This window comes from Ambystoma mexicanum, chromosome 10, assembly GCF_040938575.1.
Source record: "Ambystoma mexicanum isolate Mex_15411 chromosome 10, UKY_AmexF1_1, whole genome shotgun sequence".
Lineage (NCBI taxonomy): Eukaryota > Metazoa > Chordata > Amphibia > Caudata > Ambystomatidae > Ambystoma > Ambystoma mexicanum.
Window position 1 is genome coordinate 547,834,490 of NC_090932.1, and position 18,319 is coordinate 547,852,808.

Consider the following 18,319-nt stretch of genomic DNA (forward strand, 5'->3'; position numbering starts at 1 on the left):
GATATCGAATTCCTCCCGGACTCCACTGAAAGGAAGTTTTCTCCCCCAAGCTATCTCGATCAGCTGCACTTACCGTTAAGTTCAGAATTTCTGATTTGTTAGTATTAATTGTTAATCCAGAGGCTTCCCCAAAAGTCTCCAAACGGGTCACGCTCGCCGGGAGAGAATCCCTTGGTGCTGACAGCATAAGCAGCATGTCATCTGCAAAAGCCGCAACTTTCTGCTGCTCCCCCCCAAAAGGATTGCCCCGGATCTCGGAAGAGTCCCTAATTGCTTGCAATAAAGGCTCTAAGTAGATCGCATAAAGTATTGGGGAGAGCGGGCATCCCTGCTTTGTCCCCCACTGTAATTGGATTGACCTGGAGGCCGCCCCATTCACCATCACTCTAATTTTAGGTGTTTGGTAATTGGCCCTGACCATTGTCATAAACTCCCTCCCGAATCCCATCTTTTCCATTACCCGAAACAGAAATGTCCACTCCACGCGGTCAAAAGCCTTTTCCACATCTAAGGCCACCAAGACCGCGGGAGTGCTTGTTTTCTGCACCTTTTCGATTATGTGGGCGACCCGCCTGATATCAGCAGTTTGCCTTCCCCTAATGAACCCGGCCTGATCAGGGTGTATTAGATGTGGGAGAATGGAATCGAGCCTATTCGCCAGAATCTTAGTGTAGACCTTCGCATCAATGTTAATCAAGGCAATGGGAGGGTAAGACGTTCTCTCTTCAGGGTTTTTGTTTGGTTTGAGGATGAGGGTGACCTTAGCCTCTTCCATAGACGGGGCAATCCTGCCTGAGCAGTGGAACGAATTGTATAAGGAAGTCAAACACGGCGCCAGCTGTGAAATGAATAGCTTGTAAAAGACAGCAGTATAGCCATCCGGGCCAGGGGCTTTATGCGCTGGGAGGCCTCTTATTACACCCCTCACCTCATCCTCTGAAATTTCCCGGTTCAGGGCATCCCTTGTTTCTTTGCTAATTTCCCCCAGATGCACCCTTCGCAGGAACTGCTCTTGCAGGTCACTGTCAGGATGTTGCGAAGCATAAAGAGAACCATAGTACTCCGCTAGAGTCTCTTGCAGATCCTCCTGCCTTGTGACCCAGCCCCAGCGCCTGACTTCAGGGCTGTAATCGCATTTCTCGCCTTAGTGCCCCGGAATAGACGCGCCAAAAGCGCATCCGCCTTATTGGCCTTAGCATAGTACCTTTGCCTGACAGCCAATAGGGCTCCCTCCGCTTTTTTTGTGCGCAGGAGATTCAGTTGCCCCAGTGCCTTCCTGTATTCTCGCATTGCTTTTCGAGAAGGGGTGTCACCCGCTGCCTGTCTTGCTGCCTCTACCTCCGCCTCCAACTGGGCTTCCAGAGCCTGTACCTGCTTCGTCCGGTGGACAGATAGGGCAATAAGTTCCCCCCTAAGAGTGGCCTTAAACGCATCCCACCTTATACCCTCGTCAGTATCCTCTTTTCTGTTACTTTCGAAAAACACCTTGATTTTCTCTTCGAGACTCCCCCGTACCTCCGGGTCTCTCAGGATGGCTTCTGGTAATTTCCAGCCCCACAATCCCTTTGTCCTCCGACCCAGGCCCATCCCCAGGGAGACCGTTTTATGATCTGCTATCCCAATCGGCCCGGTAAAGACCTCCCGGACACTCCCCAAAAAGCTTACCGACACCCATATGTAATCAATCCTCGATTGAGACCCATGAACGCCTGACGGAAAAGTGTGACCCTCCTCCTCCCCTTTCAGTTCCCTCCAGGCATCTCGCAACCCCATCCTGCCAATCCTTTCCTTCAGCTCTGTCGACATTACTGCTCCTCCCCTCCTCTCTGCCTCCCAGATCTATCCCAATCCCCATCCCATGCGATATTAAGGTCCCCCATCACATCAATCTGACCCCAGCTTTGCTCCTCCAGCACCTTCAGGAATCGCTGCAGAAATAACTCTTGACCGGAATTAGGAGCGTACACTACGGCCAACGTGTATGGGGCCTCCTGGAATTTCCCCCTGACCACTAAACATCTCCCTTCCTTATCTCTGTTCACATCGCAAACCCTGAAATCCACCGTGTTCCTGATAGCCAAAGCCACCCCCTTTGTTTTGCTTTGACTGGAGGTGTGGAGAATCTGATCGAAGCCGCGCAATTTTAATCTACCTTGGTCAGAACGTTTCAGGTGAGTCTCCTGGAGACCCATAAAGTCTGGCTTTTCTTTCCGTGTAAACTGCTCTAACTTTTTCCTTTTAAGGGGGGTGTTCAACCCCCTCACATTATGTGTTAGCCACTTGAAGCGTTACTATCAGATGGAGTTACCGCTACCTGGGGGTGCTCCCCTGCCCGTAGTTCCATTCCACCGCTAGTTGCAGACCCCAACCTTCTCCCCCCTCTGCCCCCCCTACTCCCCTCCCCTCCCTCTCCCCACCCCCCCGAAGGTTACCACCTTCCCGCTCTCTCCCCAATCCTAATGCGGGCATCAACGCCCTTACAGCTTCCAACATGTTTGCTCCCCCAACGACCCGCCAGCTTACATCCTCCTTTTTGAGGCCCACCACCTCTAACACTCCCAATACCGGTTAGGGCTTCGACATCTTCTCGCCGCTCGGTGAACCCAGCTTCCCTTTACTCTGCGGTTCACCATGCCTTGATCCTCTTCGCCTTTTGTCGCCCACTGTCATCCATTCCCATGGTCGGGGCCTAGGACGGACATTCGCACTTTTCTGGCCTGCGCTCGCAGGGCCCTCCTCTATATCCAAGCCCATGAGATCAGCCCCCTCCTGCAGGGAGGTAATCCGCAGCTGGGCTCCCTCCCATTCGAAGATAAAGCCAAACGGAAAGGTCCATTTATATCGAATAGCCTTTTCATTGAGAACCTTCAGCAGTGGACCCATTTGCTTCCGTTTCAAAAGTGTAATGCTCGCCAAGTCCTGGAAAAGAGCAATCTGTTGACCCTCATACATTATGGGTTCTTTTGGTCTTGCTGCCCTAATTACTGCCTCCTTCTGGGCGTATCTGGCAAACGCCGCCAACACATCTCTCGGCCTCGCTGGCTGGCCCTTGACCATTCGCCCAGTTCTGTGCACCCGATCTAGTTCCACCGCCCCGGGTTCTCCTCCCCCAGGATATCAGCGAAGATGCCCTGGAGCACCGCCTTCAAAGACTTATCTGGTACTGATTCCGGCAGCGACCTCGCTCTTATATTGATCCTGCGGGATCTGTTCTCCAAGTCCTCCAGTTGAATCTCCAGGTTTCTCGTGGCGACGTCCAGCCTTTCTGTAGCTTCACTGTTAGCTGAAGTATCGTTGCCCACCTCCTGCAGACCTTCCTCCAGGGCATCCGTCCTCTCCCCTAGTTGACGCAGCTCTTGCTTCATCTCCCCAATACCTTAATTTAGATCGTTGTGTATCAACTGGAATTGTTCCTGAAAGGTCTTTGCAAGATTTGCCTGCAGGGCGTGCAACTCCCCTAAAAGTTCCTGTCTGGGCAGGGGAGCCAGATCTTCCCCTTCCCCTTGAGTGGTGTCTTCACCTGTCTTCCCTCGGACAGCCCCGGAGCCATCCTTCAGAGCCTGGGCCAGCCACATTGCCTGAAGGGTGCCCAGAGCTTCACCCGAAGAGTGGGGAGCCCTCTCCCCTTTCCCTTTGAGTTTTGTGGCCATACTGTGTTCTCTTCTGCAGGAGAGCCCTAAGCTGTTCGACTTGTTCCAGCTCCTCCCTGCGCCCGGCGATAGTCACTTTTCCTGAGGGGCTGTGGCTTTCCTCTCCCTAGCGAACCCCGCAGTCACTCCGGCTGAGCCCCTGTACAACACTTCTCCAAGGTTGCACTATGCTGGATCAGTGCGGCCCCTGCCAGCTCCTGGGGGAGAGCCAGGGGCGCCCGTGCCGCTGCTCTGTGGACTCTTCAGCCCGCGGGCCGGTCCGCTCTGCTGTCCCCCTTGAGCCCCTCTGCTCCAAAAGAGCCTCCAGCAGCCTGGGTTGTAGCTTCCAGCCACACGAATCCAGATCTATCTAGGATTTCTGGAGCAGCAGTGTGTGCGCTACACAAACCGTGACTTAATGAACCACCGGGGGTGCCATGCCGTGACCAAGGGCCACCACCCCTCTCCCCCGCCCGCGTACATTCTCACACGCCAGACAGGGTAACGCTCGGCACGGCCCTCGGACACAAGCACCCGCCGGGACCAGCTCCCCTCCACGGCTCCTCCGTCTGCTGCCACCGAACTCCTAGGCGAGCGGGTAGAGCCGGTGACGCGCCACCACTGACTCCACGTCCCCAGGTGCCTCCGCCAGTGCAGCCGCTCCCCCGCGGGCCCTGTGCCGAGCCGTTCCCGGGACCGCACTCGGCCGAGTCCCCTGTGAGGAGCCGGGTCTCCAACCATCGTCGCACCAGTGGCCCCCCTTCCGCAAAAGACTCTGAAGCCAAGGAGTAAGTCCACGGGGAGACCTCAGTGCCGTGCACTCTGTCTCTTCCGAGCATGCCGCGCAGCTCCCTCCTCAACCCGCTCCAGGAGCGATGGCCGATGTCTCACCACGGGGGACCCTCGGTTCCGGGGCGCCTCTGATGCCGTGTGCTCCTGATAAGTTTCCACTACTAGCCGGTGGTTTTCGCTCCCATCTAGTTTCAGCGGCCTCCCGGGGGGCCACGCAGCTCTCACAACGGGTCCGCAGCCAGGTGGTGGGCACCTTTCATCGGCCTGGTCCTGAGAGCGCCATCGGCACGACTACACTGTGCCGGCGGTCATCTTGGAATCCCAATAAACCATATTTAACTAACACCTGCCTGGTCAGGTGGAGATTCCACCTGAATCTTAAAAACGATCTTCGTATAGTTTGGTATGGACATAACAAAAGGTAGAGGGCCAATGAACCCATTTTTCTATGGTAAAATTGTAAGCGTTTCAGAGACTGGTAACCATACATTCCTTTGGTTGTTTCAATCCAGTCAACACTATACAAAGAGTGTTTCATATTGTTTGGATTATCTTCTTATCTTAATAACACTTATAAAGCGCAACGTAAACCCAGAGGCATCTTGGTGCTAGAGCAACAAGTTAAGATCAGACCAAACATCAGAACTAAAAGAGAAAGGTTTTCAGTGCCCAGCGGAAGGGCAAATGAGCCTCTAGGTTATGCAGGGCAAATGGGAGAAGGTTCCAGGCCTTTGCACCCACCACTGAGAAGGTGCGGCTGCCAATGCGGGCAAACCTAGCCCTTGGGGGCCGCATCGTCTTCAAGGCTTGTGAGCGGAGCGACTTAGCAGGTTTGAAAATACAAAACTTTGCCTAGAGAAAATCAGCTCCTAGTTTATGGAGGGCCTTATGAACCAAACACAAGGACATAAATCTGATGTACTGCTCAACTAGGAGCCAATGCAGTTGGCATAGAAGCGAGGTCACACTGGTACCAAAAGGAGGGTGGAGAACAGCCCGGGCCACTGAATTTTGCAATAGCTGGAGATGCTGAAGCAGATGGAGAGCCAGGTATAAAGCATTGCAATAATCAATATTGCTAATAACCAGGCAATAAGGTGCAAACAGCCTTGCTCACATTGCACCTCGCTTTCTCCATTTGCGGCCCAAATGAGGAAGAACTCAGCCACATCTGTCTCTGGGCAATGCGAGAAAAGAATTACTTGCGACTTTGGAAACATTTCCATGACTTGCCGAAGTGTCTCCTTCATCGCAAACTGCAGTGAGATTCCGATAACATGTCCTAAACGGTTCCCTCCGCAATAAATAATGATGTCTGGATGATCGGCGTCACCAAAGTGGCACAAAGAGGACCCACATGCATCCACTTCATCCCTCGTACTCTGTGCCAGTGGACATCCACATGATGGAAACCAAGTGCAGCCACTCCACAGCGTTCTGCATACACTTCCAACCAATGTATCCGGAGTCACCCAAAAGCCATACACTCTGCCTCCTGAACGGCACAGCCATAACCATAGCCATGTACACTCCTATTTGCAAAAGCACCTTCTGGCACAATCTGTCCTTATACACCACAACCAGGAAACGTTATTGACCAATCCCCACGCCTGCACAGTCCCATTTCCATGCCAGCCAACCTCAAAAGACCTGCATGTGGCACGTGCGCACCTCCAAATGCCGCAGTGCCCGCGCCCATATTGTCCTTTATGTGCGGGTGCGGGAACACATTTCAACCAGGGTAGAGGATCCCCTCTTTATTGGTAGCTGTGAAAAGTGTTTTTCTTTCTTTTTTTTTTAAAAACATCTTTTTTAAAGGTGCTTGTAAACAAACACCTTTTTTTTGTATTTGTTAGGGATTGTTCTCTTCTTCTTCTCCTTACATTATTACACTATCTTCTCCAAAATAGCTCTTAGATTCTGGAACACAAGAGCATTTTCAATGGGGGACAAAAAAAATCACCTCCACTGAAAAACCTTGTATTAGAAGCACAAAGGTTCTCATGGGCACAGAAGAACATGCCAGCAGCGAACATAAATGCAGACATGCCGCCATTTACAAGACACCTTTCCTTCTCTACCTTGGAAGAAAGTACATCGGGATTGTTCTACACTGGTCTTGATATGCATGAGAAAATGACCGTTGCTCTGGGGAAAAAGGCGCCTCACTGCTTCCATCACCTCCTTCTGTTCACCGAGCAAACTTGCAGCAGTGCGAAAAGCCACATGCAGTGCTCCACAATGCAGCACTAGTATGTCAACAGTACTCCAAGTGGCCACATCTCTGCACACTTAATGCTAGTAAGACTGAGATCCTACTCATCGGCACACCCACTCCCTCCTTCCCTGCAGCTCTCTGGCCGGCCTCTCTTGGCCCTCTTCCTGCTCCTACCTGCAAGGCAAAAAACCTCAGGGTCATCTTCGACTCCACACTCTCCTTCTCTCCTCATATATCTGACGTCTCTAAGAAGTCACATTACCAGCTGCACCTCCTCAGAGGTATTCTTCCCTTCCTCTCCTTCCCCCGGAAGCTCACTGTCTCCCGAGCCCTGGTTCTCTCGAAGCTGGACTACTGTAACAGCCTCTATCTTAATCTGCCTGCCTCCACTTTCCGCCCTCTGCAACTCATCCAGAACAGAACTGCGAGACTTGTCCTTGGCCTCAAGCCCAGGGACCGTATCTCTCCAGGACTGAAATCTCTACACTGGCTCCCAGTGGCTGCGAGGATTAAGTTCAAAACCCTCTGCATTGTCCACAAGGCCTTCTGGGGCCTGGGGCCTAAATACCTTCAACTCTCTCTTCCTAAATATCTTCCTTCCCGAGCCCTACGCTCATCCGTCTCCAACACCCTCAGGGTCAGCCGCTTCTCGAAGCAACGAGCTGGGGGTAGATCTCTCTCCGCGGCAGGGGCCTCCCTCTGGGACAGCCTTCCTGCCTCCCTGAAACTTGAGGAGAACCATCTCCGGTTCCGGAAGCACCTCAAAACCTTCCTCTTCACTTCTGCTTTCTCTCTCCCTCTCCCCTGCTAAATTCTTCACCAATACTGCACTGATTCTGCAATCTGGGCCACTCTCACCGACCTCGGTCCTGGGCCCAGTCACTCTTCACTTGCACTGCCTCCCTGGCAACCCCTGCACTGAGGGACTGTCTCTGTATCACTACAGCCCCTCCACCCCCCAACACGTGTCTGCACTTACCTTGCACTTGCCACCAGCTGGCCCTATTTATTTATTATTTTATTTCTATTCTACTTATTTGTACTGCACTCCCCCCCCTCCCCCTTGCACTTTTTCCCTTCCCCCTACGCCTGCACTTGCGCGGTCTGAATGACACCGGGTCTAGTAGGATCGTTGTCTGTCTTCCCCTTGTTCCCCCCTCCCTGCCTTGTCGCGCCTTGAAACACTTGTGTATAGGCGCGTTACAAATGCCATATCATATCATATATCATATCACTCTGCAATCACAGCTTGCAAACTCTGTAGAGCCATACTGAGCCACAAAGCGTACACTCCTTCCACACCAAAAGTTTCATCAACGCCGCTACCCTAGGCATATCTGTGCAGTTTACCCACAAACTAATCACTGATGATGAGCGCTCTCACTCTCTGCATCTCTGCCATCGTCATGGTACACAGCAATTAAAAAAAGCATTAGCTCTCCTTCCTGTTAAGCATACCCTCAACACCTGATTGGATAATCTGCAGTCCCAGTTCCATCCCATGCATAGTAAGAAGGACAGCATGTGCGCTTCCCCCAACTAGCGTGAGGGCCACGCCCCAGTAAAGCAGGGGCAGTCTTTCTTCCCTTTCCAGTACTCTTTTTGCAGCATTCCCTCATTGGGTACTGTTAAACAGTCACACACACATCCACCATTCACATCCAAGACCTCTGCATCTAACACTATCCTCTCTGTTCAACACTCTATACTAACCATTAAACACTCAGGGTACAAGTGTCCTGTGAATCAAAAGCACCTCTACTGGAAAGTACTGTAAAACTATCTACGATTTCTGCATGCAGATTCATCCACATCGCCACCAATGACCACAACCTGCAGGCATCAATATTTTTTATACATTACATTTGCAACTCTGTTATAAGTGACTCTTAGCAGGGTACCTGCCACTTAACCTGCATAACGTACTCAAAAAGCATACTGTCATTTCTCCCATCACCTACCATCAAATGCCACCTACAGTGGTATGTGCTTGCAAAGTTGGCATTTACCCAGATCAGCCATTGTAATATACAAACGGTTACTCTCTTCTTTCTTTCTGTCAATTTTATGACCCTTCCCCCCACTAACGCACCGCCTATAAAATTCGTAAAAATCTCACAGAAAAGGATCAGTTAATGGTGTGATGCTGGAAATGCATTGGGGGTACAGTGCCTCCACATCCTTGTCCTTTATTGCTTTTTATCATGTGTTCTGACTTGATTTCTGCGCTGGAGTTAATCTCTTTCTGTATTTAGTTTGGTGAACAGACCCTTGGGATACCCTTATGGCACCCGTGGGTGGGAGAACAACCCTGTACTCCTATTGTATGTTTTTGGGCACCTGTGTGTGGCCCACAGAGGGTACGGGCTGGTGGCAGCTCCGTGCTGAATTGACAGGTGCTCTGAGCATCCTCCATTTTGAGATGCCCATGCCCTGTCATTGGAATCAGTGGATTCCTGATAGGAAACAAGATGGCCCCGGTGGCCTCTTGCCTTCTACAGCCTGTTACCTTACTTTTTCCGAAGTCACGCAAAGCCGTGACTCTGTCCCTTCCCCCTGACTGGCTGTTGGGTGGAGGTTCCAAATATGGTGTTGTGGGGAAATCCAGGCCAGACTGGCTGGAGCCTTCCCAATGACTATGTTGTGGGTACGCTGTGGGGTGGGACATGGGTGAATGGAGTTTGTGACAAATACGCATTCTGTGTTATGGGTGTCTAGTATCTGGTGATTGACACAATGCCTGAGACAGCCCTGCCCGAAACTGGTGTGAATGCAGTGTGTAGTGCTGAATGGCAGAGTACTTGTCCTGATCCACATTCTGTGTTGTGAGTGTCTGGATGGAGAAGAATGGCCTGAATGCACTGTGCGCCTGATTGGCTGCCTGACTGTCTGAATGCCCTTCTGAATGATTGGTTGCCTGAGTGTGACCCAAGAGAATGAATGGGAGCTCAACAGTATATCTGGGACCCTCTCACTGCTAGAAATCGTTCAGAAGCTGAAGTTGATACTTGATGCTTACTCTCGAAGCCGAGTCGGAAGAAGGTGAACCGCTGGTCCCTTCCGTGTAATCGGAAAGCTGCTGTGCCTTCAAGAACTGATCCAAGAGAGGACCTGGTAAGGAGACCTGTTCACGAGCTATGAGGGACCATCGTGCGCCAGCTGATCTTTGCCAAAGCTCCCTGGTAGACAGACCTATAAAAGGCTGCCGACCGAAGTAGGGGACTGCCGAGGAGAATGAAGAGAAGCACCGGACAGCCATCCACCGTCGACGACCACTGACCCGAGCCGCAGTGCTCCCTAAGAACATTTTATCCAAGGACTCCCTTGCTCATCCTTGTCGACCACTTTCGTCCTGCCGGAAAAAGTCAAGGTGGTCGACGACCGAGGAGAATCGGCTGGTGGGTTTCCTGCCACCCGAAGACCTCAGTGACGCCGACGAAGCTACTGAAGCCAGCCGTAGTCATGTTCCGTTCGCCGACGCCAGATGCCGATGACTCGACGCCCTTGCTGGGCCAAAGTTCTTCACTAACTCTTTGCACAAGCCATTGTCATTGAGGTGCACCGCACGCCTCCCCTGTTGCAGGACGTTTTTCACCGATCATCAACGAGCACTGCAAGGACCGAAGCTGCTGCCTTAACAACAACGTTCCCCTTTTCCTCATCTCGGAAGTTTGACGACCCGTGGCTCCTGCTTGAAAGGGAGCGCACTCAAGAAGGGCCCATCGATTCCCTGACGAAGCACTCTACAACACAAGGTACGTTGGGCTTGCAGAACTATAGAAGAAGATAAGACTTTAATAGACAGTATATGGACTGCGCTTGTAGTGCATCTTCATTTACAGGTTACCCAGATGGGGGGATCCTCATACAGAACTGTGCCTGACGGTAGGAGCTCAGTATTCTCCCAATTGCCTGACCAACTTCTTTTCCTCCCAACTCTATGGTTGATACCGTTTTGCTGTGTTTATTTGTATGCTATTTGAACTGAGTACAGTTGATGCATTTTAATGGAATCCGAGTAATCGTAGTACCACATAGAACTGTATATATTTACCATTTTAGAATTGTCGGAGCACAAAGTGTATTATTGTGATTGTGTATATAACCTTGAACCTTATTTATATAAAGACTGTTTTAACTAATACAGTGTGTGGGCATTCCTTTGTGGGTGCTTGGGGACTACACTGTTCTTCAGAACCAACCTGCATCACCTCCTGAGAAGCTAGCCCTTGATTGCTCGACCATAGCTACCCTATAGAGAATCTTAGCTGGGGTCCTCTGTGCCTCTCCTCTGCCATATAGAGAGCAGGACTACAGACACCCCCCTCCGGTGAGTCTTTACACATGTATCCTACCAAACTTGGCCAAGTACATACATTGCATGCGTAACAGGTTGGCTGCCACTTACCTTGCACTGCCTTCACCTGCTTATCATTTCATAGGTATATGCCCCCCTCACTTAAGCATCACGCTAACGCTATTGGTATCACACAGAGCTGCTTACCACCCAATACCTTATGATCTATTGTCCATTACCTGCCCAAAGTCATAACAGCGCCCAATACTAGCCACTTGACATGACTGTTATCTACTGCGAACCGATGTGACATTCTCAATACCTTACCCTATTCAAAGCCTAGTGTTATCCGCATTTGCTACCTATGGTTATCGGTATTTTTTCCTGAGCAGCACAATTTTGTAACTGCCCATTTCAACTGAGATATCTGTATGTATCACACCGAAGTGCCATGGCATTGAAACTGCATATTTTAACTTGGATATAGGCCAATCCTGCTTATCATTCCTGTTGCCAACCGAAATACTCTACCCAACCCTTAGTGGGTTGTCATCTGCCTATATTCTTCACGAGTGCCACTATATCAAAACAGCCTATTTTAACCTCGACATCTGTTTGTATGCTTCTAGAATACTGAAATAGCATACTTTCTATTAAGGTATTTGTATTTAGGTATTTCACCCGAATGCCAGAATATCGAAATAGCCTACTTTTAATTTAGAAATCTGTATTTGTTTCTCTCCTGATTGCCAGAATATAGAAATAGCCTACACCCTACCGCTTCTACTGGCACCACTCCTACTCTACGACTGTACACCACTTAGCTGTTAGTTCTTGCACCCGACAACACAACCCAGTTTGTCCATGGCACGTCTACAGCTTACTATTCTCACTTTGGCTATTTACCTCCATAATATCCACAATACGTCTGTAGCTTTCCATAAGACAAAGATGCAGCACCCAACAGGTAATCCACCGAAATCTACCACTCCTTACATCACCTCTAATTCACCTCAACTCACTGCTTATCACTTCAAACCCATTCCTGGTAACCTCAATCGAAGAAATTCCTTCCTAGGGTACCACCCCCCCCCATCATTTCCACTGCAACACCAGTACCAACACCCAAACCACATCACACACTAACCCGCCTCTAAACACTCACATCAACATAGACACCACCTCTCTTGACAAACCTAACCTTCCTCAAGGCACTCCATAACATCCCATCATCAAACTTAAATGTGCACTCATAAATGCCAGATCCCTCATAGCGCACGCCCTTGAAATGGCAGACATCATACTAGCCAACAATCTAGACCTTCTGGCAGTCACTGAAACATGGCTACATCCGGCAGCAGGCCCATCCCTCATGCTTGCTGTTCTGGATAAATACACCATCACTAGAGCCGAAACGACAACCAAATTGCCCCTCTCTGCCCAAAGTACACTATTGATACACCTGATCCATAGACCTCCAGGCTCAACATCAACCTTTGAAGAAGACCTCTCCAACTTACTCTCCCACCACACTAAACATACATCAAAAATCATACTTCTAGGAGATCTAAACTTAGGATACAAAGACCCCCTAGACTCACACTCCTTAACAGTAGAACAATCCCTCCTCGAACTAGGCTTCAAACAACGCATATCAGGACCTACCAACTACAAAGGCAGAACCCTCGATTGGGTGGTTAACCTTAATTGCAACCTGAATATACTCTCAAATACTCCATGTGCCTGGTCCGACCACCATCCACTTCGAGCTAGAATCCTCCCATCACACCCCTCCCGCGACTGCACAAGCACCCCCAGCTTCAACCAGGAACAACAAGTCCATTACCCTAGAGAACCTCTGCGCCCTCATCCAGCCCATAATCAACCCCTCTCCCTCCACAGAATTAGACCTAGAAGCCTTAGTCAACACGTTTAACAAGAATCTACTGCTAGCACTAGACCAAATAGCCCTGCTCAAAATCAGAAAAGCGAAACAACCCAGTCACCTAAACAAATGGTTCACACAGAATTGAAAGCTCTGAGGAAATCTAAAGGATCTTCCGAAGCCAACTGGTTAAAAAAACCATCTCCTCAAAACAAGGCTCTCTTCAAGACAGCTGCTGCAACATACAAAAAAGCCATTATCCAAACCAAAAGCGACACATTCAACAGTAGAATACAAAAAGCCAACTCCAATGTGAAAGAACTTTTCACTATCCTCAGGGAAATAGAATCGCACATACCTCCTCAATCCACCTGTCACAAAGATGCCACCTGGTGTGCCAACATCCAGAAGGCACTATGAGACAAAATAGCTCTACTCCATACCAAAATAGAAATCAAAAGAATTCTCCTAGCCACAAAAGGCACAACCAACTCCAACCAAACCCATAAACTGTGCCCCAACAACTCAGATCTATTTGAATTCTCCCCTGTCACCATTTCTCAGGTAGAATCCATAATTGCCGGCCTCAAACCTTCCAAATGTCAAGTGGACATCTGTCCAGCCTCCATCATCAAAGAATGACCCAAAGACTGCGCCCCCTTCATCACAACACTCATCAACTCCTCTTTCGCTTCCTGCTTTGTACCTAAGATACTCAAAGACGCTTGGGTCAAACCTCTCATCAAGTAACCCACACTAGACCCAAGCATTCCCACAAATTACCCCCCCCCATCACCACCGTCCCATTCCTGCTGAAAATACTTGATAAAGCAGTTTATTTGCAAATTCAGAACCACCTGGAAACTCATAACCTCCTAGGCCTCCGCCAATCAGGCTTCAGACCTAGACACGGCACTGAGGCAGCCCTACTAGATCTGAAGTTCCAAATGGATGAGGCCAAAGATAAAGGCCACCCCTCCCTCATCCTACTCCTTGACCTCTCCGTGGCCTTCGGCTTAGTCGACCACAGCATCTCAACATCGCACCTAACCACATCAGCCACCTTCTCACCCAATGCAGCTAAATGGATCCAATCCTTTATAGCCGAAAGATCCATGGGGGTCATCTCACACTGCCTCAGCAGACCCATCGCCCATCTCTTGTGGAGTTCCCCAAGACTCCTGCGTCGCCCCCGCCCTGTATAATATATTTACCAAGATGTTATTCGACCTCCTAGATGACATGAAAGTCTCATATACCACCTACGCTGATAATACGCAGATACTCATCATGCTCTCAGGCTCCTACGGGAATGACTCCTCCCGCTTAAACGAAATCTACAGCAAAATTCAAGACCGGATGGCCAAGTATGAGCTTTGTCTAAATGATGACAAAACCAAGCTCCTACTCATTGGCTCCAAACAACTCCTTAACAAAATCAACCCACAATACAATTAATTTAATATAGATGGAAAAGACATCAAGGTCTCCAAAATTAATTTAATATAGATGGAAAAGACATCAAGGTCTCCAAAAACACCAAAACATTAGGGGTCTACCCCGACTCCACCCTGTCACTCTCAAGACAGGTTAATGCCACAGCCTAGTCTTCGGCCCACACCACTAAACTAATAACTGCCTGTAGACCCTTTTTATCCTCAAAGCTATATCAAACTAGCGAGAGCATTGATACTTTCAAAACTTGACTACTGTAACTAGGTACCAGTAATTAAAACATTCACAAACTCCAAATCCTGCAAAATAACGCTCTCAGAGCAGCCCTCAACATCCCACGCTATGACCACATCTCCCAAGCCAGACAGACCGCCAAATGGCTTCCGATAAAAGACAGAATCACTTTCAGAACTCTCATGATCACCCACAAATGTCTCAATAACATAGCCCCTAAATACCTGGCTGACAAATTCTGCTCAAAAGCCAAATCTAGACCCAGTAGAGCCAACTATGCCCACTGACATAGCATTCCCAAATACAGACTCAAGAAATCACACTGAACCAGTTTCCCAGTACTAGCTGCTAAAACTTGGAACTCCATGCCCCGAGCGCTGAAAAACGAATACACTTTCCCAGCCTTCCGCCTCAAAGTCAAAACATGGCTCTTCTCCACGATCCCTCCCTCCCGCCTAACAAACCTCTTTGAATTCATACACTGCTTGTATATTTTGTAAAAATGTCTACTACAGCTTCTTGATGCTTTCAACATGTAAATTCCTGTAAATTCTTGTATTCCCTATTGCATTTTATTGTAATTTCCTCTCCTATGTACATTGTAATTTTCCTATATGCCTGTATTTTTTACTCTCTCATGCTATTTGTATTCATACCAAGTATGTAACCTGCTCCACAAGTTAAGTGCCTAGCTACCTCGGGGTTCAGCGCACTATATAAGCAAATAAAACAAACACACACTTCACAGAATGCAACATTACTTAACCAAAAAAATGTATGTGTGCATTGACAACAATACTATTAATAAATGTGCAAAAATAAATGAAACAACTCCAATAATTGCTCCGCTCATGTGGCAAGCATATACGTGCAGAAAAGTAAATGGAATTGCACACACGAAAACATTCTCCTTTACAATCTGTACATCTTTCCGAACCTTTTTCTCACCCTTCTACAATGAGAACTAATCCGTTTTCAAACTAAATAGTCCTACACCAATGCACACACTTGCTAAAGTGCACGTCATGCAACACACTTACAAATAACCCACTTACCCCCTTACCAGACATGCTGATGCTCCCAAGTCCCCATTCATATATCAAGCCATCCATTATATATATATACTCTCTCTCTCTCTCTCTCGATATCCACCTACACTTATAAATAATTTATTCTCCAAATGCAGTACCCACCTCTGTCCTGAAAGCCACTGGTGTGTGAACTTGAAAATACAACCTAGAATAAACCTACTCGCACCAACCAACAAAGTACGTACAATACCATCGTAGTGTTTTACGTGTTACTGAGAGAGTGCAGTGTTCTTGTATTGTAAGATACAGAATTGCGTCAACCCACCAGTATGTGCTTCATTCTCACTCATGACACCTCTACAGTTCCTCACTTTATATTATCATCTCGTCGCCAGTATACTAACCCCAAGATAGTAATATAGCATTCCTAACTGAAAGTTAGAACCCATTACACAGTGACACACTTCCATGTATATGCCTACCCTCATATTCAACCACTTATGCACATTGCACACATATACATTTCAAAGTCTGCACACCCACACTTTCCTTTTTTCTCCAACAGTGTCAGGTGAGTACAAAGGCAGTGAAAATGACAAGGGAAATGTGCACAAGATCACACAGTGAATAGCTTTGAGTCAAACAACATGAACACAGGAACCAAGACACATGTATACTAAAAACCAGGAGTGCAAATACAGTGTGATATATATATATATATATATATATGGATTCCAAGAGAAAGTACAGGAACAGAGAAAACATAATTACAAAGGCAAACCTCCCCTGCCCATCCAAGGAAAAAGGCAGGAAGCTAAATCTATAAAGAGGAAAGACTAAAGCATCAAGGTTTACAGTAGCAAAGGGCAAAGTCAAAGAAATATAGAACACAGGCAAACTGGGCTGCACCAAAAAGGAAAGCACTGACAAATGCTGCCTGCAAACAGAGGAAGACAGAAAGGGAATCTAGGAAGCAGAAATAAATTAAGCGCATTAAATTCGAAATCCAGGGATAAGGAACAAGAAATAGAAACTAGGAACTAGGCACAAAGCTAAGAACCAGGAACAAGGAACCAGTCACAAACAGGAACACAGCATCAATGACCAGCGCTGGACTGAAGCAAACTGAGGCTTTTAAAGCTGCTTAACGAGCACATGCCTCAGGTGTGCTGCTTGCTGCACCTGCAGCCACAGGTGTTGCCTGCAGTGGGCCAGGCATTCTGGGAAGCATAGTCATTTGATTAAAGCAGCATGCTGGCTTCCAAAAACCTGGAATGGATCCGGAATGGAAGTAGCTTGGAAAATAAGGATTTAGCGCTTCCACTTCATCACAGCACAGTAGCATAAGGTTCAGAAGGAAAGTCCAGTAGGGAATAAACCCCAAATCATGCCCCCAAGTGGTGGGAACAGGAGCTAAGGGAGCGAATCGTGACAAACGGCTACTACAGAATGCCTAACAAACAGCAACTCTGTAGAAAACAATGCAGAAATAGATCACTGCAACCTTAAAGCATAGAAAGTAGCCATCCACCCTTAGCAGAATTTGTACAGAAAGTCCAAAGAGAAGAGCTAATGCAGTCACTAACGAAAACAAAAGCACCTAATAGTAAGGAAACTGTAAATCCTTTGTCAAAATGTAGAAATGAAAAGAAATACTCTGAAAACGAGTGCAACTCGCACTACTGCTAACAGAGCACGTACAAATGGTAATGTCACCACAAGGAAGCATTCCAAAATTGTATTTTGCTAAAAGAATTCCACCACAGAGTCCTTCAGAGCCTTATAAATAGAGGGGAGAAATCACGCTGACCCTTTAAAATTTACCACAGAAAAGTAATCCTGGAAGCTCTTGTAGACAGTGCATTGCTCCTGAAACGGAAATTGTTTATATTAATTTTAAACAGAATGAAACCACTAACAAAATTAATTGGTAAACTACAACCACTACTTCAAAACAAACGCAATATCAGTATAGATACCTTTTGGCAACATCTGTACAGGTGAGTGGAGTCACACCACCAGCACAGAGCCATGCTTCAATGAAGAATCATACAAACACGAGCAAACAAACCAAATTGCCATACATAGCAGTGGACGAGGGTATGAAAAAGTACACAATACCATAATGGAAGAAGAAACACTGCTTTCACAAATATCCCTATCAAACCTAGATGCCACTCTCCATTCCACCGAACCAATACGCCCCACCTACAAATGGCCTTGCACATCAATGTGTAATGTTTGCCAAAACTCTATCAAATGTTTGCAGCAGGTCCTCAATCACTATGTGAAAGCCAACGACAAAGGAAAAATGAAAATACTACAAACTATAGACTCCTTTCCAGTGCGCAAATACACAGGACTACAAGGACATTCCTTAGCCTGTATTTCTGGACTTGCTTGCAAAAGCACCTTCCATCATATCAAAATGTTAGCAACACACCATTCTACTGTAGGAAATCTCGTTTCCAAACTGTACTATGCAAAAGTCCAGCTTTAGCACTGCAACATAGAAATGATATTCTCCTACACGGTGCTGCCAAACAACTGCTCGAAGAAATAGCACATCCCAAAAAAATATTTTGGAACTGAAGGGCACTTACAAACTCCAGCACCTTCAGACAACATTAGCAACAACTTTGCAGATGTCAATTTTCTATGTCACACATACAAAAAAGCAATACGAAAGTTCAAAAGCACATCTGCTGAAGTGCCAAACCAAGTATGTGTGTGTTGTTGCATAACTTTCTAGAGAAAAAGTACCAAAACTATAGATAA

General features: G+C 47.8%; 1 protein-coding gene across 2 annotated transcripts in view; it reads left to right on the top strand.

The window, feature by feature from the left end:
• Positions 1 to 18,319, top strand: part of ATG4B (autophagy related 4B cysteine peptidase) — a 2,287,566-nt gene that overhangs the window by 1,790,407 nt on the left and 478,840 nt on the right. The gene's annotated exons all lie outside the window — the stretch shown is intronic.